The 26,220-nt window shown below is 39.2% G+C and overlaps 1 long non-coding RNA gene across 1 annotated transcript in view; it reads left to right on the top strand.

Moving 5' to 3' along the window:
- The first annotated feature begins 1,161 nt into the window (after positions 1–1,161).
- Positions 1,162–26,220, top strand: part of LOC132508511 (uncharacterized) — a 36,586-nt gene continuing 11,527 nt past the window's right edge. The window contains exon 1 of the long non-coding RNA XR_009536616.1: positions 1,162–1,235. This is a non-coding gene — a long non-coding RNA (uncharacterized LOC132508511). The remainder of the gene's footprint in view (positions 1,236–26,220) is intronic.

The raw sequence follows: 26,220 nt of genomic DNA on the forward strand, positions 1-26,220 counted from the left end.
TAAAGTTGGCTCGGTATCAGAAAACAGTATCCATATGCTTGAGGAGATTCTGAACCACTTGGCACTTCACTGCCTTCGACCATCCAGAAAATACACTCTGGGCCTAAAAGCTTCTTAACAAAGGATTTCCTAGCATTGACACTGAGCGTGTGGCTTTCAAGGATTAGATGGAGCCTCTGACCTCAGACATCGGGATCATCAGCCACAACCTGTTATGTTCTAAGAGTGTGTCAGGACCCCTTGGCCCTCACCCCACAGGAACCAGGAGAAGCACCTCTGACACTCGCTCCCCAGCGCCACCTGCTGGTTCGTTCCAGCTGACGTCAACACCAGCCGTGGAGAGACAGAGCTCATGGGTCCGCCTGCTCACCACCTCTCTTGCGTGCCGTTAGGAGGTGAATGGCCACTTACTCATTGAAAGAGACAAACGAATAAAATCTCTCACACACAGAGCCAGGCACGCACCCGCTTTAAGCCTCTGTCAAAGCGCAGCTGCAGAAGGAGAAAGGAACCCACCCCCGCTCCCACTTTCTGGCTAATCGGGATGTGGTTTGGGGGCTACTTTTCAGAAGGACTAGAAAGGGCTGTAAAGCATGCATGCGAAGTGCTGATGTCGACTTTGCTCCAGGACCTTCGCTGTTTAAAAACATGCTTTCAAAACACTAAACATTTTGGGGTGGGTGGGTGGGTGGGGGAATGGCTGGAGACCAAGAGAAACGGCTTTGTTATGAAATCCCTTGGTATATTCTCCGATATACTCAGGATTTAGTTCTGGTAGGGAAGTTCTCAGCAATCCATTTTACTGAGGATCATGTTCATTCTTTACTGCTGAACTGATGCAGGGGATTCGAACTAAAGCATCCAAGGAGAAAGAGGAAAGCCTCACAGCAGCAGAGCAGACTTTGGGCGCCCACAGCAAAAACCGACCTGCCGGCAATCATCTCAGGTCCCCTGGGCAAGGCTCTCCACGCAGCTAGGAGACAGTTCGATTCCCCTCTGATTGCTCATGCAAATGCATCCTATTGGTATCACAAAAGGGATCGCTGAAAATGAACTTCCTGCTCTCACCCTAGCTGCCTGCCGCCTGGGCTGGGAGGAGCCAGCAGCGCCTAGAATCTCATTAGACCTGAAGCCAGGAAGTGGTTTAGAGCATTACATCATGAGGTTGTCAAGGTAACTGGCCAGGCTGCCTCTCTGGAATCCTGTGGTTCGTGATGACAGGTTCTCCCAACCAGGTGAGGAGCAGAGGGGTGGCCTGCAGCCTGAAGCACAACAGCTAGCAGCCCAGGCTTGGAAAGGTGATCGCAGGCTGGGCTGTAGCTGCTGCGCTGCATCATGGGGGTGTGTAGGGGGGGAGGGCGGCAGGAACAACCCCTACATCCCCTGTACAAGGGGAAAGACTGTCCTTGGTGTTACCACTGCCCAGAGCTCCAGAAGAGCGCCTCCTGCCCTGTCATCACCCTGACATCTGAAAGAGGCGCTGAAGCTCATGAAGGGAACCCTTCGCTCCCCGAGTGCTCAGGCCCCGGTTTCCTGTCCCTTCTAGAATGGGACCCTGAGTTAGTTCCCTCAGGCCTTATAACAAAGGACCACAAACTGTGTGGTCTTAAACAATAGAAATCTACTCTCTCACAGTTCTGGAGCCTAAAAGTCCAAGATTAAGGTGTTGGCAGGGCCATGCTTCCTTCAAAACCTCTAGGGGAGGATCTTTTCTTGCCTCTTCCCAAAGCTCACAGCCCCAGGTGTTCCTTGGTTTGCAGTAGCCTCCGTCTTCACATGGCTGCCTTCCCTCTGTGTGTCTCTGTGTCTTTACATGATGTTCTCCTCTCTGTGTCTGTCTGTGTCTAAATTTCCCTCTTCTTATAAGGACACCAGTTATATTAAATTGATCTTAAGCTGATTACATCTTCAAAGGCTTTATTTCCAATTAAGCGTACATTTACAAGTACTGGGGGTGAGTATTTCAACGTATTTTTTTGAGGAACACGATTCAATCAGTAACAGGCCCATTCCTCACTCTGTACAAAGACGGGTACACACATGACTTTCCCAGGCCCACGGCAGGACAGGCCAAACCCTGCTGCCTGACAAACTCACTGAACACCAGGTGGAAAGTCAACGAAAGTAGAGGCGTTAAAATGGAACCACTGAAGAAATGAAGGGCAACCCTGTGGCCTTGGATGTCAAGGTCACCTGATGATACTGAGCCTGACAACAGCTTCTATGGGTGCTCCTGTCTCCTTTCCTGAGGCTCCAGGGGAGAAGGTGTAGGGCAAGGAGCTCACCAATAAAGTCAGCTGGGAGGGGCTGCCCTTTCTGCAATCAGCAGACAGACGTACCCTGGCTTTCCATTCAGTAGTGTTCTCCAAGACCTCTAGATCGGGCAAAGCCTCCTCAGCCCTGTGAATCACTCATTCTGTGCAGCTCAGAGAAAACATTCCAGGTGAGATGTGCCTGCCCTTGCTTGCCAAATAGAGGCTGTTATTTAGGGGTAGCACAGAGATTTTGCATTGTCTTTATGTCAGGAGACTGCTAGAAACTCTTTAGACAGGTGGTATTCTTGTGAATCGAAGCCACAGGGTGAAGATCCCACTCTCAGAAACAGAAAAGACCTGGACACCATGCCTTTCCACTCATTTGCTTTCTCTAAGGTGTTCAGAGAGGGAAGTTCCCATGCTTTTCACCAGAAGCTAATACTGTGTTGTTTGAAACATCACCTTTCATAATTGGATTAAGGCCACGGACTCTGAAACAGCAGTTTTCTTTTTGGAAATAAGGATAGGGTTAATATCAGGTGAGAAAAGGTTAATGGGCAAACATAGCAGAGTTTAGGAGAACAGACTTGCCAGAGCCAAGGGACTGAGACAGAAACACGGAGGGATTTGCTGTTTATCCCCAAATTCTTCCCCACATTCTGGGATTATTTCTGTCTCACATCCTGAAACAAGCTTGGTCCTCAAACTATTGTGTCCCTTTGCTGGGTGCTTTCCATATATGATCTCACAGACCCCTAAAGAGGTGGTATAACATCACGACATCACGGCAGTAACTCCGGTACCAGGGCCAGACGGTTAGGCTCAAGTCCATACCCCCGCCTTCCACCTCCCCGCTTGACTCTAGGCAAGCCAGTGAGTCTCTGTGCTGTGCAACAGGAGACCTGAACACCGACTTCACAGAGTGATTGTGACGAGTAAAGAAATAACCTGTGGAAATGCTCTGTGCTGTGCAACAGGAGACCTGAACACCGACTTCACAGAGTGATTGTGACGAGTAAAGAAATAACCTGTGGAAATGCTCGATAAATGTTAGCTCCTATTGTTAGCTATTGTAACTATTCCCACTTTATATAAAAGGAATCTGAGCTTTAGGAAGACTGAATAATACACTCCGGTAACACAGCTAATTGTGGAAGACAAGATTCAACCCCGGATTTGAAAGCTGTCCAGACCCTCACCATAGCATGACTATTATGCACAACTGCTTCCCTGACAATTTGGGCCAACATCACCTTTCGGGCTCCCTGACCTCCATTTTCAGTTCAGGCTCCAGCCTTTCAGTTTCCTCCTGAAAGTCCAGTACCCTCCTGGCTTCCCCTTTTGCCCAAAGCCCAGGGCTCCCCTTTGGAACCCATTTTCCCCAGAGAGCACCTCATAGTTCAGACCAAACCTCTCCCCTCAACCAGATGCTTTCCTTGGAATCCCCTTCTGCCAGCACTGCCTTTGAATTTCTAATGCAACCGTGGCCACACATATCTGCTGAAATATCAACAGCTGATGGTGGCTTAATTCCTTGTCCTTCATTCATTCAACAGTAGTATAAAGGACAGGCTTTCAAGTCACTATGGGCCAGGCACCGTATTTGCACTGCTGACACAATCCAAGCTCATGGCCCCAGTCCTCACAGAGTCTATGGTCTAGAAAGGAAGGAAGACATGTGGACAATTAACTCACATATAAGTGGTTATGAACTGGGGTGCTGTTTATGAATAATGAGCTATGGGAGTGCCGAGGTGGGGATGCTTTGGTTGGGTCTAGAAGAGTGAATCTGATTTCATAAAGAAGGTCCTAGAATTGCAAAGTCTCCTGGAAAAGAAGAAAGTGCAAAGAGAGATAGAAAAATGGGTATAAACTTGAGTAACCATGGGGGTATGGGCCAGTGTGGCTGGAGCTTACTGAGCCTAAGGGAAGATGATGGGATATGGCTGGAGATCTAGGTAGAGTCCAGCTGGAGAAGCACTTGAGTGAGCGGTTCGGTTTTCCTCCTGATGCTACTGGTTCTCAAACTTTAGCCTGCATCAGAATCACATGAAGCCTTGATAAAAATGCAGATTTCTGGCTCCTTCCCAAAGTTTTTGATTCAGCACATCTGAGATGGGGCTTGGAAATTTATATTTCTAACATTCCCAGGTCCCTGCTCCTACTAGGACCACACTTTGAAAATTAATGCGGCAGAGAGTGGATTAATGGAAAACTGTCTGGAAACATGTGCATTGTAAGTTGAGGTGCTGTACAACTCACAGTGCTGTACGTTGTAAGTACAATGCTGGCTGAGGGTTGCTGGCCTCCCCTGCAGCCCCACTCCCACCCCAAAGCAGTTGCTAATAGTTCCTCAATGTTTACGGTTGTGGCTGCATTTAAGGAAGAGTGCTGCCGTACAGCTTTTCTTCTCATAGCTGCTGGGATCAAAATCAACTCCACTGCCTCTTTCCAAAGGGAAGAAACGCATATTCCAAAGTGGGTCTAAAAATCCCCTCGTAAATGCAAAGAAAATTTCTTGAAAGAGATATGTCATTGAGAAGTTGGAAATCAAAATATAAAGGTTGCTGCATACCTCTCTGATCTCATGGCTTTCCCTCTCTTTTTTTTTTCTTTTTCCTAGCCTGGTCACCATGTTATTTATCTCACATACCAGGCAAGCCTTGGGGCTTTTCACTGGCTACCCCTCCTGCCTGGCGTGTCCTTCCCCCATATCCACATGGCTCACTCGCTTCAACCCTGCAGGTCTTTTATCATTTAAATCTTTTCTGGAAAATTGTTTAAAATACCATCCTCCCTCCCCAACACACACACACACACACACACACACACACACACACACACACACACACACACACACACACACACACACACACACACACACACACACACACACACACACACACACACACACACACACACACACACACACACACACACACACACACACTCCCCCTAATCCTGCTTCATTTTTCTCCAGAGCACACATCACGGCCCCGCACACTGCATATTTTACTCTTTTCTCTGTTCACATTCCACGTCTCCCCCATAAAAATGTGAGCTTCATGGAGGCAGGGATTCTAGTCTTATTTGTTCACTATGGGGTATCTAACACCTAGAACAGTACTTGAAACACAGAGTAAAAATACTTTACTATTTCCTGAATGAATCAATCAAATTGGTCCTTCCACACCCTGATTTTAAGACCTGGGCTTGTTCAGTAATTTTCCTGCCCAGGACGGCCAATCAAACTGCTCTATGTCTCTTATTAATAAAATGGGAATAATAACATCTGCCTCACCCAGATTTCAGAGTTCGGGGAAGCCAGACTGAGATCTAAATTATGAAAGGGCCATAAAACATTAACTGTAATGCAAATGCAAATTATTTTTAATTATTTTCCAATTCCCACAAAAGAATATAACATACATATGCAAAGAAGCCATTACTATGACCACTATTTATTTTTCAGGCATACTGAAAAAATAGGCAGATTTCTTTGTTTCACTCTGTGTTCATATATAACTCTTTGTATGTGCTACAGAAATAGAAAAAAATTACGAAAGCTGCTAGCAGTGAGAAAAATAAATAGAAACAAGTCAAGTGTAAGATTACTCAATTGAGTATATTTAGTTAATGTGTAAACAGTAATGAGTGACATTAAGTTACAAGGCAGTTCAGGGACTGTTAACTCAATATCATCTAGTAAAGTAATGGGGAAAAGTAAATGTTCATCAGTTTTATTAATATATATAACTCAAATGTCCCCAGGCCACCCCAAACTATGGGTTCGATTGAGATCACACTGACATGAATTCATAGTCTGCTGGCCTACGTGATTACAGACCCCCCTGTACAACAACAGCCCATCTGCACAGACTGCTCCACTTATCCTGAGACTCTCTGGGGTTTTTCCCATTTGCTTATGATTATTTCTCTCAGGGTTTTCTGAAGCACCCTGCTTCCTGATGTCCAGCACCCATAGCCCTTAGAAAAGGTGCTATAGGAACAGTGCTTTCGAGACGAGAACAATTTCTCATCACCCCAAAGTTACATACTCTCCAAAGAGCCTGTGGGTCCAACCCGAACTGGAGCCATGGTGCATCAGCTTCCAGAATGGGGAGGTTGGTCCCTCTCTTTAGGTTTTGCACCTAGACCCTGGGGATGTGCTAGAAAATGACAAATGAAAAGCCAACGGCATTTTCCCTTCCTCCATGTCATTCAGTTTAAGGCAAGTCTTATAGAATGGTTGTTATCAGAAAGCATGTCTTCACTTGACCTTAGAAAACTCCTTACTATTGTACAAGCCATACACAGACTTGATCTCAAATTTCTCGATAGCTTTATTGTACTTTTAGTGGTTACTCTGGTGTATTAACTTCTCTAAGAAAGAAGACAGGGTGTTGAAAAACAGGAAAAAACTAAAATACACTATCCAGCTTCAACAGAACTAGTCACAATTACACTTGGATTATGAGAGTGGCGCTACACACAAGGCTGTTTTCTAAAGCACTCCTGGCTTCCCCTTTGCCCACTCTGCATTCCAGGCAAGTTTGGCCCAGATGTGCTTATTTTCTGCTTGCTGGCAAGGAGACGTTTGTGCAATTCTCCATTCAAGCAGTAAAGAGTGACTCTCAATTTTTTCACCTTTGATGGGAAATAAACAATCAGGACACTTGTATCTTCTAGAGAAGCACAATGGAGGGAACATCTCAGGGAACAGCCCTCGTGATGATACTCTCAACAGGAATGCTGTTCCCACTCCATTTCTCTACTGTGCAGGCGCAATGCCTTTACTTCACTCCAAGCACAGGAAGTCACTGGGCTTTTGCGTTTATTGTTATGGGGTATTCCACATCTAATAGATGGATATTTTCTTCTCAATTAATAACTCATTGGAAGGATCCTGAAATTCAAATGCTATAGAAACTTTCCCTTGAAAACATGTTTTTATTTCATTTTTCTTGATTTTCACCAAAAAAAAAAACCCACATAAATTCACCTATGAGCTGTGATCTCTGCAACGCTCATAAACTGAATATTTGATGGTGAAAAGCCCGTGTGTTATCAGCCCAGACTGGAGGTCAGTATGAAGTGCAGCCACATGCTGCAGCCATATGAGTTGATAGAGTCAGGACAGTCACTGTGAGTTAATGGGAGTTTCCTCTTTCTCTCATACATTTAAGGAGGAGACACAATGCCACTAGCATTATTTACCTCCAGATTTAAGTTCAAAATCTCACTATCGTTTTTTGTGAATAACTTAACAACTTTACATCTTGTAAATTTAAAAAAAATGATAAGACAAGAAAAGGAAATGGCATAAAATTGAAGTCATCTTCTTTGATTTCTATTTTGTGTGATACTTAAAAGCAAACTGACTGGGCTTAAGGGAGATGCTGGACTGGAGATTACAAATAACAGCAAACTGAGGAAGACAGAAGTGGGGAGATAAGATGAATAAGGAACCTTTATCACCCACAGTTTTGTCTTTCCCTATAACAAACAGCTTATTTCCAGTAACCTGTTTGTTTGCTCAAAGGTCTAGCACTTTTTAAGGAGCCCAAGAATGATTTGAGGGAAACTGTAAGCCATATATATTTCTGCTGAACTCCAGTCTGAAATTAGAGGTTTGGAAAAAAAAAAAAAAAGACACATATAATGGAATCCAACTCATGGAGGACATCAGAAAGGGAATTTTTAAGTCATTTTTTTACAACCTAGCTATTCAAATTAGCATGCAATCATTTCAACATTTCTGAATAAAAGGTTTTTCAACCTTTAAAAACAAAACAAAACAAGAAAAACATGTTTGTGCATAATTTAGAACTTTTCGCAAAAGTGTAACCTTGGTGCATTTCCTTGTAATTTGTAAACTTACGGAAATTAATGTAATTCATTAATTCTTTTATATCTTGAATATTTTCTTTTACTATTCAATTATTTAATTGCAAAGTAATAAATGATTATTCTTCAAATTCTTCCATTTTTCCTAATTCTTTCAAAAGTAAAAACAAGATGGTGTCAATAAATGTTAATTTTTAAAATTTTTTGTTTATGATATAAAAATGTTCACTAAAAGTAATCACAAAGTCAATAGATGTTGGAAAGCATTTCTGAGATGGGGATGAAGCAGTTTAAAATTTGGCAAAAATAAGCATCAGCATCTCAATTCTTTATGAGTTCCTAAGTATTCTCCTTGTATCCAGAGGAACAGAACAAATAGGACATACAGGTAGTGAGAGAAAGGGAAGTTTTAAAGAATTGACTCATACAATTGTGGACGTTGCCAAGTCTAAAACCAGTAGGGCTGGGCAGCAAGCCGTAAACTCAGGTAAGAGTTAATCTTGCACTATTGAGGGCAAATCTGTAGGGCAGGCCATTAGACTGGAAACTTAGGCACAATTTCTGTGTTGCAGTCTTAAGACAAGATTTCTTCTACCAGAAACCTCAGTCTTTGTTGTTAAGGCCTTCAACTTATTGGATAAGGCCCACCTACATTATGTAGAGAAATCTGCTTTACTTAAAGCTTCTTTACTTAAAGATTGTATAAGTTAATCATATCTAAAAAATACCTTTACAGCAACATTTAGATTTGTATTTGACACTATAGCCGAGCCAGTTTGACACAAAAAATTAACTATCACAGTCCTGAAGGTAGGCAGTGTTCTAGGAGGGAAGGTAAGAGTTGAAGTCCCCTTATCTTACTTTCCCACAAGAAGCGGTATCTATTACTAATTTGGTCCTCATAGAAATAGATTGCTGTCTTCAAGAATAAGAATGTGTCTGTGTATGTGTGTAAAAGGGAGTTAGCAAAATAAAACACATGATTAATAATGACTTTAAGTTATGATTTCTATTTGATTTTAAATTTAAAGAGAGTATCTTTTATTCACAAGCCCAGGGATTTGACATATAAATAAATTTATATTACTGTTAGAACTGTAAAAATTTAAAAACTGTAAAAAGTAGTTTTAAAATCAAATGGCAGTCTGATTATGGTGGTTTATCTTATAGTGAACTAACCTTCGCACAGATAATTATTACAAATTCTATTAACAACAACAACCAAAAACTTCAGCTATTTCAAGGTACTGAAAGCATCTAAAGCAGACAAAAACAGGGACAGGGAGAAGGGAGCCTGTGAAGGAAGGGACTGCATAGTGTGAGATCCACATTTATATAACCTCTCCTGAGGACACTCCCTTCTCTGTGAAGCACAGGATGATTACAACTCAAGCAGAAAGTAATGTTCTTACGGTTTGAAGTGTTCTGACGTGGTGGTGTTTGAGGCTATCAGAGTACAGTAGCTGGAAATTAAGGGGAAAAATCCTGGAAAGGCTGTAGCTACCAAGATACTCAAAATCTACATGGCACACCCTTGGCTGACCTGCACATGTGCCTGCCCAGACGAGACTAGAGAGGGCCCGGCAGAGAGCAACAGCTGGAAGGCTAAAAGAACTAGACTCACGTTCCAGGGTCTACCCAGCACAGAAGACAAAGAATTTGAATTTGAATCCTGCCAATGTGTTGTAGACTAGAAGGAGAAACCTGGGGTTTTAAAAGATTGCAATCTAGTATAGCCACGTGACTTTGTTGTGGCTTTGGTTTTTGTCCAAGAAGAGCAGATCAGTAATAAAGTGGGAAAATGTGGTTTAGACCACTTAAGTGTGGGACTGATGCATCATCATGGTGAACCATGACGACAAATAATTATCAGTGGGTTCCCAGCCACGATCAATCTGTGCCAAAGATGAGAAATATTTTCATCGAGATGCTATCTGATAAAGTAGGGAACAGCATTTTTCATTTGTAGAGTGATCAAAAATGGGGGAAAGAGGGCTTCCCTGGTGGCGCAGTGGTTGGGAGTCCGCCTGCCGATGCAGGGGACATGGGCTCGTGCCCCGGTCTAGGAGGATCCCACGTGCCGCGGAGCGGCTGGGCCCGTGAGCCATGGCCGCTGAGCCTGCGCATCCGGAGCCTGTGCTCCGCAGCGGGAGAGGCCCCAGCAGTGAGAGGCCCACGTACCGCAAAAAAAAAAAAAAAAAAAAAAATGGGGGAAAGAGAAATAGTGAATCTTGACCCATAAAGATCCAGATGCAAATGGCCTTGATAAGTTGAAGAAATGGTTATAATTTAATAAATACAATTCAGTAGACAAATTCTTAGGAAGGTGAACCAAAACACAGAAATAAATATGAAAATAAGGCAGGAGATAGACTAGGAGAATGGTTCTTCAACTTTTTGGTCTCAGGACTCCTTCATTCCCTAAAAAGCTATGGTGAACTTCTAAGTGTTTTATTGGTATAAGTTATATATATTAGAAAGTAAAATTGAGAAAATTGTGAAATCTATTTTATTCAGTTTTAACTAACAATAATTCCATTCTTTATTAACACATAACTTTTTTATGAAAAATAAAATAGTAGCTGGTAAGCATAGCATTATTTTACATTTTTGCAAGTCTCTTTAATGTCTGTCTTACTAGAAGACAGCTGAAGTCTCATATCTGATTTTACAGTCAACATGTTGAACTGTCACATATCTTGTAGCCCCCGGAAAATACCACCCTATAATCATGAAAGATTATGAGTGAAAACTGCAAATAACGTCTGAATATTATTATGAAAATAGTTCTGAATTTGTGGACCATCTGAAATGGTCTCAAAGACCCCTGAGAATCCTCTTTGCAGAGAATTCACGTGTAAAATGAATATTCTCAGACTCTGGGTCACCTCTGAGACTTCATTTGACATACTTCTTTTCTAGGCCTCCTTATCACCAATCCTTCAGTATCCTTCCTTACAAATATAAGGCTATCCCACAGAGTTATTAACAGCTTCCCATGAATCTATAGTTCCACACCTCTGCTCATCTCTCTTTCTAAGCAAAGTGGACAAACATGTATCATTTGAAATTCTGACCACAGGGAGAATTTCCCTTCCTGGTCACACTTGTGGGATATCCCTCAGGTAAGGTATAAACCTGCAGCATCCCACTTCAGACTGGTTCTAGCACATTGTACACACATATATCTAAATCAGGCTTGAATATTCTCCTCGGTTCCCATGATGCCTTAGTTGCAGGGTGAGGGAGAGGTAGGCAATGCAGCAAAAGCAGATGCATTAAGACCACGAGCCACCTGACCATGCAACATCCTGGTGCCTTCAATACCTACTCAAACCTAATTTTATAACTGATGATGATCCACTATCCAAATTTATGGCTCAGTGGGTCATATAACTCCCTGCTTGTTATAGAAATTCGATTTGCATGGCCACTTGGTATCTCTAAGGCTCAACAGCAAACCAGGTGTTATTTCTTTAGAAGACAATAAATATTTCTTGAAAAAAAGTACAGTTCTGCTCTGGAAATCAAGAGACTTGCACCGCAATTCTCCTAATGGGGCTTTCCGTGTATCCCAGTCTATCATAGTGAATACTGAATTAGATTCACTATGACATAAGGTCCAAGTAGTAGAGCTTCTTACGATGCAGCAGGGTTTACTTGCTCCCAAATGTGATAAATTATTGCCTTCAAACCCCCCAAACCTCCTTTCTTAAGTGGTGGGAGTTTTGCAAAATATAGAAACTTGTCTTCACTTTGGATGCAATATCTTGACACGCCCTGTATTACAAGAGTACCAGAAATTTCTCTGAGATGACAGGCACATACATTTTCATTGGGTTTATATTCCACCCTGGACAGGTGAATATCTTACCAAGTGTTTGGGGTCTACTGTTGTGTAACATATCACTCTAAAACTTAGTGACTTAAAACAACAACAATCATTTCATTATCTCTCAAGGTTTCTGTGACTGGGAATGTGGGAAGGGCTTGGCCGGGCAGTTCTGGCTCAGAATCTCTCATGTAGTTGCAGTCAGATTGTGTCTGGGACTGGAACAGATGGGGTGCTGAGGCAGTTGGAGAAAGGCCAAGTATCTCTCCCTGAATGTGGTCTCAGGTCTCTCTGTATGATCCTTCTGTTTCCTTACAGTATAGAGTCTTTCTGCTTATATGGCAAGTGAAGACTTCAAGCACAAATATTCTACCGAGTAAAATGGAAATCATTTTATCCTTTATGACGCAGACCAACAGGACACATAGCACCACTTCTGATGTGCTCTTCTGATTGAAGCAGTTAGAAAAGCCCACCCAGTTTCAGGGAAGGGAAGACAGAATCAACTCTACTTTTGAGTGGGAGGAGTGTCAGAATCCCATTGTGCAAAAAAAGTATGTGGGATTGGAGACACTACTGCAGCCATTTTGGGAAAATACAATCTACCAAATCAGGTATCAAGGGCATCTACTAATTCTTGCTGCAAAGGTGCTATAACATGATATCATTAATCAGAGTGAAATGGAATGATGAGATGATCATGGTTTAGAATATGACGGTGAGTAGGAGAGTTGGCTTTGCCCTAGTAGGACACAGCACAGCCCCACAGAACACAAGTGTACTGTTGTGCCTTTCAGGTGAAAGTAGATTGCTTCTAGTAGTCTCTGCTTATTAGAATGGTCTTAAAAAGTGTTTTCCGGAAAAATAGCTACATAGCATGTGCAGGGCAGTGGTGGTTTTAGAAAATAGACTACACCTAGAACAATAAGTATAATTTGAATCACCACCTGCTGGGTTTACAATAGTCCCCTGTCATTCTCCTAGACCCTTTCATCTTCTGCACAGAAAAACATTTGCCTTATTTGAGAATGTGTGTTGCAGTTCACCCTGAGGTGCAGAACTGCTTATATATAACTTTTTTAGTTAGAGGTGCAAATTCCAGAGTCTTAGCCCTTCTTCCCATAACAGCCTTCACTCCTCTTATCAGACAGTTATTTTGGGGAATCTGTCTGCAGCCAAATTTGTCTGTTACAACTATGCCTTCAGGAACCAGAGAAATAACTATGGTAGAGAAAATGTACATGGACACAGGGACCCACTGTAGGCAGACAGAGGCCAACTCCACTTGACCACTGATCTCCAAAAGCACCCACAATGATATTCTGAGTCTTAAGTGTTTATGTAATTTGAAGTCGGTAGTCAATAATGCCCACAATTTCTCCTCAACTCGGAGTTTTCCTGATAAATGGCTGTAAATCTCTTTGAGAACACATAGAAAGACATTATTCCAATGTCCCAGGGTCTTTCTGCAAGGATTTGTGAACTGGTTCATGTCTGGACATTGAGAGAGTGACCATGACTCTCACCCATGTGACTCAAATCACACCTTCATTTCCAGATTTAGATTTTTTTTTAAATTAAGCCTAACTTTACAAGCCTCCCCATTTACTAGAGTTCTAGGGATCCCATGATCAATTAACCACAAAGACCCTTATAGGTCAAGCTACTGTGATTATCCCACTAACCTACTGCTTATTTCAGTAACAGATGACAATTTTCTGCTGATTAATTACTGCCTCTGAGACTCTGCCAACTGGAGATCCTATCATACTCTTAAGTCAGGGAACTAGTTTCAAAGCCAGGATCTTTTGAAACTTTCATACTGGGCCTACCAGAGACATTTGTTCCCTAGCATTTTTCAAAAATATTAATCTTTACATAGCTAATATATATTTTAGTACTTGGCTAAGGGAGTGTCCTTGGGGTCCTTTCTTGGTACATGGTAAAAGTGAAGATGAAAGAGTCATAGCAAAACTCAATTAAAAATTCCTATCTCTCTAAGTCTTTGGATTCCCCCTCTACATTATTTAAGGAATTTCTGGTATCTCAACCTCATTTAGTGGAGGCATCATTGAAACTAGCAGGAAATAGAAAAAAGTAGAGTTTGGGCTCAAGAATCTCTGGCAGAAAAAAGAAAAAGGTAGAATTTTGGCCCAAGACTGTCTCACAGTGGGTTCCCAGTGTCCACAGACTCATCCCATAATTATTTGTCCAGTGTTATTATCGTATTATAAAACCTGGTAAACCAATATTTAAATTTTCTAGATTCTTTTGATGAATATGAATTAAATACATTTGCACTGACTAGAAGAACCTATGCAAGACTTAAAGGAAGGGAGAATGAAAGTAGATTATCAACTATATCCAATAAATACCTAGTTAAAGGCAAATATCAAAATAAAATGAGCTGAGATCCAGACCTTTGAAATTTTTCATTGCAGCTCTACTTACAATAGCCCGGAGATGGAAACAACCTAAGTGCCCATCATCGGATGAATGGATAAAGAAGATGTGGCACATATACACAATGGAATGTTACTCAGCCATAAAAAGAAACGAAATTGAGCCATTTGTAATGAGGTGGATAGACCTAGAGTCTGTCATACAGAGTGAAGTAAGTCAGAAAGAGAAAGACAAATACCGTATGCTAACACATATATATGGAATTTCAGAAAAAAAAAATGTCATGAAGAACCTAGGGGTAAGACAGGAATAAAGACACAGACCTACTGGAGAACAGACTTGAGAATATGGGGAGGGGGAAGGGTGAGCTGTGACAGGGCGAGAGAGAGGCATGGACGTATATACACTAACAAACGTAAGGTAGATAGCTAGTGGGAAGCAGCCGCATGGCACAGGGATATCAGCTTGGTGCTTTGTGACCGCCTGGAGGGGTGGGATATGGAGGGTGGGAGGGAGGGAGACTTAAGAGGGAAGAGATATGGGAACATATGTATATGTATAACTAATTCACTTTGTTATAAATCAGAAACTAACACACCATTGTAAAGCAATTATACCCTAATAAAGATGTTAAAAAAAATTGTTTAGTGTGAAAATTATGTATGTTATGCTTAAATATTACATTCAAAAAATCTGTTGTACTAACTTCACAGAGCAGTAGATATAATAACCAAATGATATAACAATATTGGAAATTATTTTTATTGGACTCTACTATTTGACAGATGTTGTATAGATTTTTTTTTCTGTTCCCACATAGCCCATATGATAAGCATTATTATCCCCATTTAACAAATGAAGGAGCTAAGAACCAGAAGTGTTAAGTAGCATAGCTAATAAAGATCACCTTGACTTAAAAAAAAAAAAATATATATATATATATATATATATATATATATAAAACCGAGATTTTTTCCAAATTTTCAAATCACACAGAGCAAAAAGTGAGAAAGTTTTTCCGCAGTGTTAATAAACTAAAATATCCTTTTTAAGTTTTAATTTTTTCTATTTAGTAATATGCATATTAGTGTAGTAGTACAAAGAATTTATAACTGTGGCAGAAAGGATGTTTGTTTTAAAAATTTACTGATGGTGTGTACATTAAAAAAAATTTGAGTACCACTGATCTAGAAGACAGAGCACTAAGCCAAAAGTTCTTATGTATAGTACTGTAGTTTAAAGAATAAGCAAAACTCATATATATATTATACATACATAAGCAAAACTCATATATATTTTACACATACATATATACATATAGTAGAAAAAACACACCCACACACAGACACACATATATATACAGGCACATACATATTTCTGTAAGTGTTGCATTGTTAGACTACTCTGTGCCAATGGCCCAACTTTAAAGCCCTCATTATATATAAACATATAATTTGGAAAGCATGTGTTTCCATTCACCTGATCTATGATTTTGGCAACCACTGCCGTGACAACAATACAAGTTAAGAAAAAATTTACCAATGTTCTCCTTCAAAAGAGATTTGAAAGATGTATGTAATGGATATGATGAACAGTGGAACAGAAAGACCAGGTGAAGCTCATCAGACATATTTTAAATCCTATTTTACGTTTTCAGCCAGATTTCTAAATATGCAAGACCCTTCCTGTTAAACCAAGGGCCTTAATCTCAAAGATGAATGCTGTTAACTTCCATTTTACATCACATGGTCTTGTGACAGAACAACAGAAGTTCTGCAGATTATTTCTGTAAATATAATTCTGAAAAGAATGAATGCAGATCTTTTATATAAAATCACTTACATCAATGAATATTAGACAAGGACAGTTAGTTTTCCTAAGAAATATAAATTGCCTAATATAAATATAAATTGCCTAATAGTAATGCATTAAATTGCCTAATAGTAATGCATTAAGACAGTGCACATAGTACCAAAAAATGTAATACTGTGTACAGTGCTTTTCAGTAGCCTTTCTTATTTTCTTAAAAATAAATGGAAATTGCTGAAATGGAAGAGCAAATCTGTTTTTGACTGAGTCATATTTTCTAAAGTCACAATTTAATAGAGATACTTTACCTTAAATCTCTCTGTGCCTCAAAAGTTATATAATATTTTCCTAGATATTTTCATCACCCTGTCAGAGTAGAGATGATGAATCTTGAAACATAAAATCATCAGCCAAAATGACCTCATGTAGAGATACTCAAATCGTAATAGGATATGGATATTGAATGATTAGGAATTATGAATATCTAAAATATTTTTAACAGACTCTTCCCAACTTTTCCCAACTAGATTGCTTCTTAAAATGCAATGAACAACTAAAATAAAATGCAGAACTGCTAATCTAAAATAAATCAGATACATTGAATATTTAGACTAGAGCAAGACCACACAAGTGGTACCGCTGTCTCCTTAGAGATAACTCACTATATAGAAACCTATGGAAACAAGTTTCTCGAGACTTTTGTTGTTCATAAGCCAATAACCACTTCCACACATCTGAATATTGCTCACTCTGAAATATGCTACTTTGAACGAATCTGCAAGCTGTACATCTCAGTCAGGTTGGCTAACCTCTAGACCAGTCTTACGTTTATTGCTCTAACACTGTCTTTTATTACACAATATAAATTACATAAATAGAATATATCTGAGTAACAAGGGGCTTTACTAGGAGAAAAGTACCTTGATCGTACCTTATTCTGAGTACTGTGATGCATAACTGAATTCAGAATTGCCCTTCTCTGTCAATGATAATGTTTCTAATCCTAGAAAGTTAAGGACTCTGTTTTCTCCTATATTTTCTTATAGTTTCTCCTTCATTTTTCCATGGATGATTATGATAACAAAGCAACAGCCCAACATTTTTATGCAGTTCTTACTAGGTGGTACCAGATATTTTAGTGATTTCATGTATTATCTCATTAAATCTCAGAATAACTCTAGGAGGTAGGTATTATTTCAAGGCTCTATTACAGATGAGGAAATGAAAGCTAAAGAAAGGTTAAGTAAATTACCCAAAGTTGAACAGCTGTTTAAAGTGTCAGATGTGCATTCTGAGCTGTCTGATGCAAAGCCCATGCTCTTAAACACTACATCATACTGTGCTTCCTAGAAATGAAATGTCATATCTGATACCAAAGAGAGAATAGCTTTTTATAGAGTCTGATGTTCACCTCTGACTCATTTTCTCTTCTATACAATTCTAATAAGGACATGGAAGGTCCTGGGGTGAATTCTTTCCAGATCTCTCATGCTGCTCTTGATGAGTGCTTGCAGAGATCAGAGATCGTGACTCACTCTCCCTCTGTCATCCTGCAAATGGGGTATATGTAACATAGTGACACCAAAATTCCAGACCCTTTGTCCAAGGTTCATGCAAGCCCTGGACTGAGGAAATAGTGGGAGTGGTCAGGAGAGTATGATTGAGGAAAATAAAGAAAACGTATAGAGCACTTTTTCTCTCAGGTAAAAGTGGACAGAATGATAGTCTTTAATAAATTATTTATATAATGTACATTTATGAGGTAAATTTGATCTATAAAAATAATTATCTAGGGCTTCCCTGGTGGCACAGTGGTTGAGAGTCCACCTGCCAATGCAGGGGACACGGGTTCGTGCCCCGGTCCGGTAAGCTCCCACATGCCGTGGAGCGGCTGGGCCCGTGAGCCATGGCCGCTGAGCGTGCGCATCCGGAGCCTGTACTCCGCAATGGGAGAGGCCACAGCAGTGAGAGGCCCGTGTACCGCAAACAAACAAACAAACAAAATTATCTAAAACAAAGTAGTATTTACAAAGAAATTCCATTAAAAATTCCATTAGGACATCTAAAATAAGATTTATCTATGAATATTATTCACTGAACACATAATTTCTAGTATTTTTTAAGTGATAGTGTATTATTTGTTTACCAATGTTAGGAACACATTTATTTTATAAATAAGAATCCCTCATATTTACTAACTCAACCCAAGTAGAATTTTTTATTACCAATTTACAATACTTGTATATTTAATCATTTAAAAGATGAGGAAATTTTTAAATAGCATTTTTCTCAGTGATTGGCAAGGAATTCAGGTAGAGATGCCTATGAAAAATGAGGCCATTTCTCTGGTTTTCAGTGCAATATATACAAATAAAATAAAAGTAATCAATCCATAAGATTTGTTACTGAATAAAAGAAGTTAAATCGTAAAGAAATATTAAATCTTTCTTGAATCAGAATAACACCATTTGGCAGATGATGCTGACTAAAAATAAACATTTTGTTTTATATATTTCTTGAATTTATCAATAACATGAACAATATCTAAAGATATTTTCACATAAAAGTCTTCTCTATTGCATTTTCTTCATTATCAAACTTCACAAAATTATGAAATCAATATGTTTGATATTATACTATAATAATCTCAGAGACAGTCTCAGAGACCTCGGGGACAATGTTAAATGCACAAACATTTGAATTATAGGGGTACCAGAAGAAGAAGAGAAAAAGAAAAGTTCTGAGAAAATATTTGAAGAGATTATAGTTGAAACCTTCCCTAATATGGGAAAGGAAATAGTCAAGTCCAGGAAGTGCAGAGAGTCCCATACGGGGTAAATCCAAGGAGAAACACTCCAAGACACACAGTAATCAAACTATGAAAAATTAAATGCAAAGAAAAAATATTAAAAGTAGCAAGGGAAAAACAACAAATAACATACAAGGGAATCCCCATAAGGTTAACAGCTGATCCTTCAGCAGAAACTCTGCAAGCCAGAAGGGAGTGGCAGGGCATATTTAAAGTGAGGAAAGGGAAAAACCTACAACCAAGATTTCTCTACCCAGCAACGATCTCATTTAGATTTGACGGAGAAATTAAAACCTTTACAGACAAGCAAAAGCTAAGAGAATTCAGCACCAGCAAACCAGCTTTACAACAAATGCTAAAGGAACTTCTCTAGGCAGGAAACACAAGAGAAGGAAAAGACATACAAAAACAAACCCCAAACAATTAAGAAAATGGTAACAGGAATATACATATCGATAATTACCTTAAATGTAAATGGATTAAATGCTCCAACCAAAAGACATAGACCAGCTCAATGGATACAAAAACAAGACCCATATATATGCCGTCTACAAAAAAACCCACTTCAGACCCAGGGACACATAGAGACTGAAAGTGAGGGGATGGAAAAAGATATTCCATGCAAATGGAAATCAAAAGAAAGCTGGAGTAGCAATTCTCGTATCAGACAAAATAGACTTTAAAATAAAGACTATTACGAGAGACAAAGAAGGACACTACATGATGATAAAGGGATCAATCCAAGAAGAAAATACAACAATTATAAATATTTATGCACCCAAGAAAAAGCACCTCAATACATAAGACAAATGCTAACAGTATTTAGTATTTACTGACAGTAACACAATAATAGTAGGGGACTTTAACACCCCACTTTCACCAATAGACAGATCATGCAAAATGAAAATAAATAAGGAAACACAAGCTTTAAATGATACATTTAAAGAAATGGATTTAATTGATATTTATAGGACATTCCATCCAAAAACAACAGAATACACTTTCTTCTCAAGTGCTCATGGAACATTCTCCAGGATAGATCATATCTTGGGTCACAAATCAAGCACTGGTAAATTTAAGAAAATTGAAATTATATTAAATATCTTTTCAGACCACAATACTATGAGACTAGATACCAATTACAGGAAATAAACTGTAAAAGACACAAGCACATGGAGGCTAAACAATATGCTACTAAATAACCAAGAGACTACTGAAGAAATCAAAGAGGAAATCAAAAAATACCTAGAAAAACATGACAATGAAAACATGACAACCCAAAACCTATGGGATGAAGCAAAAGCAGTTCTAAGGGGGAAGTTCATAGCAATACAATCCTACCACAAGAAACAAGAACAATCTCAAATAAACAACATAACCTTACACCTAAATCAATGAGAGAAAGAAGAAACCAACACCCCCAAAGTTATCAGAAGGAAAGAAATCATAAACATCAGATCAGAAAGAAATGAAAAAGAAATGAAGGAAACAATAGGAAAGATCAATAAAACTAAAAGCTGGTTCTTTGAGAAGATTAAAAAAAAAGATAAACCATTAGCCAGACTCATCAAGAAAAAAAGGGAGAAGGCTCAAATCAACAGAATTAGAAATGAAAAAGGAGAAGTAACAACTGACACTGCAGAAATACAAAGGATCATGAGAGATTACTACAAGCAACATATGCCAATAAAATGGACAACCTGGAAGAAATGGACAAATTCTTAGAAAAGCACAACCTTCTGAGACAGAACCAGGAAGAAACAGAAAATATGAAGAGACCAATCACAAGCACTGAATTGAAACTGTGATTAAAAATCTTCCAACAAACAAAAGACCAGGACCAGATGGCTTCACAGGCGAATTCTATCAAACATTTAGAGAAGAGATAACACCCATCCTTCTCAAACTATTCCAAAATATAGCAGATGGTAGAACACTCCCAAACTCATTCTACGAGGCCACCATCCCCCGATACCAAAACCAGAAAAAGTTGTCTCAAAAAAAGAAAACAACAGGCCAATATCACTGATGAACATAGATGCAAAAATCCTCAACAAAATACTAGCAAACAGAATCCAAGAGCACATTAAAAGGATCATACACCATAACCAAGTGGGGTTTATTCCAGGAATGCAAGGATTCTTCAATATACGCAAATCAATCAGTGTGATACACCATATTAACAAACTGAAGTATAAAAACCATATGATCCTTTCAATAGGTGCAGCAAAAGCTTTCAACAAAATTCAACACCCATTTATGATAAAAGCCCTTCAGAAAGTAGGCATAGAGGGAACCTACTTCAACATAAAGGCCATGTAAGACAAACCCACAGCCAACTTATTTCTCGATGGTGAAAAACTGAAACCATTTCCACTAAGATCAGGAACAAGACAAGGTCGCCCACTCTCATCAGTATTATTCAATATAGTTTTGGAGGTTTTAGCCACAGCAGTCAGAGAAGGAAAAGAAATAAAAGGAATACAAATCAGAAAAGAAGAAGTAAAACTGTCACTTTTTGCAGATGATGATACTATACATAGAGAATCCTAAAGATGCTATCAGAAAACTACTAGAGCTAATCAATGAGTTTGGCAAAGTAGCAGGATACAAAATTAATGCACAGAAATCTCTTGCATTCCTATACACTAATGATGAAAAGTCTGAAAGAGAAATTAAGGAAACACTCCCATTTACCATTGCAACAAAAAGAATAAAATACCTAGGAATAAACCTACCTAAGGAGAAAAAAGACCTGTATGCATAAAACTATAAGACACTGAAAAAATAAATTAAAGATGATACAAACAGATGGAGAGATATACCACGTTCTTGGATTGGAAGAATCAACACTGTGAAAATGACTGTACTACCCAAAGCAATCTACAGATTCAATGCAATCCCAATCAAAGAACCAATGGCATTTTTCACAGAACGAGAGCAAAGAATTTCACAATTTGTATGGAAACACAAAAGACCCCGAATAGCCAAAGCAATTTTGAGAAAGAAAAATGGAGCTTGAGTAATCAGGCTCCCTGATTTTAGACTATACTACTAAGCTACAGTAATCAAGATAGTATGGTACTGGCACAAAAAGAAATATAGTTCAAGGGAACAGGATAGAAAGTCCAGAGATAAACCCACACATATATGGTCACCTTATGTTTGATAAAGGAGGCAAAAATGTACAGTGGAAGAAAGACAGCCTCTCAGTAAGTGGTGCTGTGAAAACTGGACAGGTACATGTAAAAGAATGAAATTAGAACAGTCCCTAACACCATACACAAAAATAAACTCAAAATGGATTTAAGACCTAAATATAAGGCCAGACACTATAAAACCTTTAGAGAGGTAGAACACTCCATGACATAAATCACATAAATCACAGCAAGATCCTTTTTGACCCACCTCCTAGAGAAATGGAAATAAAAACAAAAACAAACAAATGGGACCTAATGAAACTTAAAAGCTTTTGCACAGCAAAGGAAACCCTAAACAAGACCAAAAGACAACCCTCAGAATGGGAGACAATATTTGCCAACAAAGCAACTGACAAAGGATTAATCTCGAAAATATACAAGCAGCTCATGCAGGTCAATATCAAAAAAACAAACAACCCAATCCAAAAATGGGCAGCAGACCTAAACAGACATTCCTCCAAAGAAGGTATACTGATTGCCAACAAACACATGCAAGGATGCCCAACATCACTAATCATTAGAGAAATTCAAATCAAAACTACAATGATATATCCCCTCATACCGGTCAGAATGGCCATCATCAAAAAATCTAGAAACAATAAATGCTGGAGAGGGTGTGGAGAAAAGGGAACCCTCTTGCACTGTTGGTGGGAATGTAAATTGATACTGCCAGTATGGAGAACAGTAATGGAGGTTCCTTAAAAAACTACAAATAGAACTACCATATGACCCAGCAATCCCAATACTGGGCATATACCCTGAGAAAACCATAACTCAAAAAGAGTCATGCACAAAAATATTCATTGCAGCTCTATTTACAATAGCCAGGACATGGAAGCAACCTAAGTGTCCATCGACATATGAATAGATCAAGATGATGTGGCACATATATACCACATAATGGAATGGAATGGAATGTTACTTGGCCATATAAAGAAATGAAATTGAATTTTTATAGTGAGGTGGATGGACCTAACGTCTGTCATACAGAGTGAAGTAAGTCAGAAAGAGAAATACAAATACCGTATGCTAACACATATATATGGAATCTAAAAAAAAAAAAAAAAAAAAAACATGGTTTTGAAGAACTTAGGGGCTGGACAGGAATAAAGACACAGATGTAGAGAATGGGCTTGAGGACATGGGGAGGGGGAAGGGTAAGCTGCAACGAAGTGAGAGAGTAGCATTGACATATATACACTACCAAATGAAAAATAGCTAGCTAGTGGGAAGCAGCTGCATAGCACAGGGAAGATCAGCTCGGTGCTTTGTGACCCCCTAGAGGAGTGGGATAGGGACGGTGCGAAGGATCTGCAAGAGGGAGGAGATATGGGGATATACTTATACATATAGCTGATTCACTTTGTTATACAGCAGAAACTAACACAACATTCTAAAGCGATTATACTCCAATAAAGATATTAAGTAAAAATAAATAAATAAAATGGATAACCAACAAGGACCTACTGTATAGCACAGGGAATTCTGCTCAATGTTATGTGGCAACCTGGATGGGAGGGAAGTTTGGGAGAGAATGGATACATGTATATGAAAGCCAATTTTTTGAACTGAATTTTCCTAGGGCACAGTAAAATATTTCAAAATCACATAATAACCTTAAGTAGTCCAAGCAGTTGCTGTCCAGTGAGTAACTGTTGTTGTCAATGGCGTGATGGTGTGGGCATTTATCTCACTGGAAAGCATTTTTCAAAATAAGGGCTGAGCCCACATTTCCTCTCTCTATGGAAATTCCTATCTCTTGAATTTGTTTAAAGCTAGAAAAACAGCTCATCTACATTATCAAGAATGTTACTTGGACGTACAGATTGTCATACTGAGTGAAGTAAGTCAGACAGAGAAAGACAAATATCATGATATCTCTTATATGTGGAATCTAAAAAAAAATGGTACAAATGAACTTATTTAGAAAACAAAAATAGAGTCACAGGTGTAGAAAGCAAACTTATGGTTACCAGGGGGAAAGGGAGGGAGGGATAAACTGGGAGATTGGGATTGACATATACACACTACTATTATATAAAGTAGATAACAAGTAAGGACCTACTGTATAGCACAGGGAACTCAATACTCTGTAATGATCTATATGGCAAAAAAATCTAAAAAAGAGTGGATTGTATATGTACAACTGATTCACTTTGCTGTACAGCAGAAAATAACACATTATAAATCAACTATACTCCAATAAAATTTTTTTTAAATAAACTAAAAAAAAAAAAGAATGTTACTAAAATAAGACCTCCTTTAATTCTCTCATCTATCACTATCCAAGTGATTGTCTCATCTTGGCCACCCTGACAAAAGAAATTTAGCAGATTACTTCACATTTTCTGCAAAAAAAATTGCTCTACCTCATGACCCACTTCAAATTAGTTCTCCCAGTTAGTCTACTGGCCATATACTCTTCTCTATAATACAAAACTAAGAGGACAGACTTTGAGATGGAAAAAGAAAATATTTTTACATTAACCATTGTCCATGACATATACCACAAATGTGGCAAAGAGATGAAAATGATGTTTCTCGGTGTCTCTCACAGTTCTTAATGTTTTGTTGAAATGCGGTATTGGACAGGGCCTTGAATTGAGGTTCTGTGACTTAGGTTAAATATCTAAACCTTGCTGAGTCTTGGTTTCCACGCATAGATGGTGATAATAATAGAATGTGAAAAATAATCCGTGATTATTTAGGGGAGCAAATATATGTGTAAAAATTTTAGTAAAAATTAAGAGTATTCAAGTTATAATGAAATCTCTTATTGCAGTTGATGACTAGGTAACTAACTCTGCACTGCAGCAAAACCAGACATGTGTCTAATCCCCTGTTAAGGGGCTATTGCATAAAATTTGAAGAGGAAAATCATCCCTCAGTATTTAGAGAAAGACACTTGTGTAGTTTTATCCTCCTATGGTATATAGACACTCTACTGACTTTAAAGTCAATAATTTTTTTTTTTTACCACCCTGCATGTGTAAGGCACTGTGAGAGATGCTGAGGGCACCCACCTAAATCAGACACTTAGGTCAATTTCCCCCACTGCCCACATTCTGTCCAAAGAGCTCACAATTTTCTACTTTTTCCTTTAGATTCAGGGTCAGCAAAGTTATGAAAGCCAAGAGGACATGGAAAAAAAAAAAAACACTAAACCAAAATAAGCATTAATCTGGCAGAAATTTGGGGTGTAAAGGGAACTATCTAATGCAAACCAAAGCATGTACTTTGATCAGATTTAAGCAGGTAATGAAGTTCTTCTCCATAGAGAAATGAACAAACTCTGGAGTATTGTTATCTGCAGAGTTCTGGAGGCTAGAAATCAAATCAAGATACTGGCAGGATCATGTTCCCACTGAAGGCTTTAGGGCAGATTTCTTCCTTGCCTCTTCCTAGTTTCTGGTGGCTCCTGGCAATCCTTGGCATTCTTTGGCTTGTGGATACATCACTGAAATCTGTGCCTTCGTCTTCACACAGGCTTCTCCCCTGTGTCTTCTCTGTATCTCTGTATCCAAGACTCCCTCTCCTTTCTCTTATAAAAATGCCAGCCATTGGTTTTAGTATGACCTTATCTTGATTACATCTGCAAAGACCCTATTTCCAAATAAGGCCACATTTATAGGTACTGGGAACTAAGACTTAAACATATCTTTCAGGGGGACATAATTCAACCCATAGCACATAGTAAAAGAAGGATTGTACTCAAGCGTCAAATATGGGGGAAATAGTGGATAAAACAATGTGAATTAAGAATTGGTGATTAGGGCTTCCCTGGTGGCGCAGTGGTTGGGAGTCCGCCTGCCAATGCAGGGGACACAGGTTCGTGCCCTGGTCTGGGAGGGTCCCACATGCCACGGAGCGGCTGGGCCTGTGGGCCATGGCCGCTGAGCCTGCATGTCTGGAGCCTGTGCTCTGCAACGGGAGAGGCCACAACAGTGAGAGGCCCACGTACCACAAAAAAAAAAAAGAATTGGTGATTAAAGATTAGACCTATGTGTGTTCCTTGAAACCTGTTTTATTCTAAGTATGCAATCTTTTAGAAAAAGCACTATATAT

The sequence above is a fragment of the Lagenorhynchus albirostris genome, chromosome 18, assembly GCF_949774975.1.
Source record: "Lagenorhynchus albirostris chromosome 18, mLagAlb1.1, whole genome shotgun sequence".
Classification (NCBI taxonomy): Eukaryota; Metazoa; Chordata; class Mammalia; order Artiodactyla; family Delphinidae; genus Lagenorhynchus; species Lagenorhynchus albirostris.